General features: G+C 36.1%; 1 non-coding gene across 1 annotated transcript; it reads left to right on the plus strand.

Moving 5' to 3' along the window:
• The first annotated feature begins 303 nt into the window (after window positions 1-303).
• Window positions 304-409, plus strand: LOC122128139. Its single transcript, XR_006151378.1, has one exon. It is a non-coding gene; the product is annotated as a U6 spliceosomal RNA (small nuclear RNA).
• The last annotated feature ends 1,986 nt before the right edge of the window (window positions 410-2,395 follow it).

The following is a 2,395-nucleotide window of genomic DNA, read 5'->3' on the forward strand; positions in this document are numbered from 1 at the left end:
CAAATCCCAAAATGAAACATATTTAAAACATTAAAACTTTTAACAAACCTTAACATTTGCTGCAATGATCATTATGACAGGTGCCTTGTGTAGAATAATTGAATTCTTCTTCCTATACATCTCATGAACAACAAATATCTGGAATTATTTTGTTTTTGGCATGTCAATCTTGACTTTATTCTTAAATGTGTGCTTATGTAAGAAATACATGTTTCTAAAATTTCACAATTCTTTTTAACTTATTTTTGTTGAATTGTGTAGTTTAAGAAAATCAATTACACTTTACATATAAAAAAATGTTCTGTGCTCAATTTGGCTGCACATACACTAAAATTGGAACATACAGAGAAGATTAGCATGGTCCCTGCACAAGGATGACATGCAACTTAGTGAATCGTTCCATATTTTTAAAACAACAGATGCTGGAATGGATGTGGCCAGAAAGGAAGCCTATTGCATTCTTGGTGTGAGTGTACACTTGTTCATCCACTTTGGAAAGCAGTTTGGAGGTTCCTCAAAAGACTCCACATAGAGCTCCCCTATTACACAGCAATCCCACTTTTGGGCATTCATCCAAATGATCACAAACAAGTCCATACTAAAACAACCACCACAGCAATGCTTATTGTAGCATTATTTGCCATAGCTAAGATATGGAACCAACCCCGATGCCCCTCAGTAGAAGAATGGGTCAAGAAAACATTCTGTGTGTGTGTGTGTGTGTGTGTGTGTGTGTGTGTGTGTGTGTGTGTGTGAATGTACACTTACACAACCACTTTGGAAATCAGTCTGGTGAGTCCTCAGAAAGCTAAATATTGACGCTCCTTATGGCCCACTCATACCACTTCTAGGCATCTATCCTGAACAACAGGTACCAATATTCAAGGACAGATGCACCTCCATGTTTATCGCAGCACTGTTCACAGTAGCTAGGATATGAAAACAACCCATATATCCCACCAGAGATGAATGGATCCAAAAACTGTGGTAACTATACACAACGGAATATTTTCCAGTCATTAGAAAGGACAAAATAATGGCATTAGCAGGGAAATCAATCAACCTACAAGAAATCATGTTGAGTGAGGTAAGCCAAAAGCAAAGAGACAAACAGCACATGGTCTCCGTGATAAGTGGATTTTAAATCCAAAATGTAAGGTAATATGACAAAATTAACAACACTTAAGAAACCAAGGACTTCCACTCATCTGATTGAATCACTACTAAATAACCCCATTCTGCTGATCAAATGTGCACACTGAAGTGAAACCAGGAAGATGACACAGAACTAGAGGGAATCAGGGAAAAACATACAACAGCTGGATCCATCAGCTGCAATGGACATTGACCAAAATGAAATAAGCAACTCAATGTCACTGAAGGGAAGGAGGGAACAAGTGGGAAAGAGGGAACAGCTGATGCTCTGCAAAACAAAAGAAATGTACATATTTCAAAACAAAAGAAGTATACATATGGAAGAAATAACTCTATTTCAAAGCTCAGAGAACTCATAAATGTTGTGGACCATGATAGACAATTTGCTCCATCAAAGTTACAATGTGTTTGTGACTTTAACTAAGCATCACTATCCCACAATATTGTGAAATTTGGGAAATTATGTAACCACTTAATCACAAGAAAAACATTTGAAAAAATGATGAAGGTGGAAAACTAAGTTGCTCTAAAAAACAAAAAAGGAAAATGTTCTGTGTGTATATGTGTACACACACACACACACACATATTACATATATATACATATATATATATATATATGTATATATATTAATTCTATGCCTCCGTCAGAAAGAATGACATTGCCCAATTTGTTAGGAAATGGAAAGACTTGGAAAAAAATTATATTAACTGATGTAAGCCAAGTCCAAAGAAACATAGCTCCCATGGTATCCCTTATTTGCAATAACTAGTATATGTCTGGGATAAGCAGAAAAGTTGAAAAAGCTATGTGTATATGATAGATAAGTTGATGTTAAGCTAAATGACCCCCAAGATAGAGACAGAAGTGGTTTTTCTTTTTTGCTGTTGTTTCTCACATATTTATAATGTAAGATGTGATTTTTTTATATGTTCCTCCCCAACAGTATAACCCCCGTTTTCAATTTATTTGATGTTGGTGCATCTGCATCTTGTATATACACTTCTCTAATTTGGGGAGGGAAATGGAAAAAACAACATGCTTAAATAGGAATACAGTTTGACCCATTGTATAACAATAGATGCACAAGACAATATTTTGAAAAACGAACTTTATAATTTAGGCTGGGGACATTGGGTGAGGCTTGTGGGTGTGAGGAGTGTACTTGCGGAGGTGAAAGGGAAGCAATGGTGGGGGGAAAACAAAGGAGGAGGTAACAATGCTTGATAGGAAATGTACT

This window comes from Dipodomys spectabilis, unplaced genomic scaffold (assembly GCF_019054845.1).
Source record: "Dipodomys spectabilis isolate Male_0828 unplaced genomic scaffold, ASM1905484v1 ptg000323l, whole genome shotgun sequence".
Taxonomy (NCBI): domain Eukaryota; kingdom Metazoa; phylum Chordata; class Mammalia; order Rodentia; family Heteromyidae; genus Dipodomys; species Dipodomys spectabilis.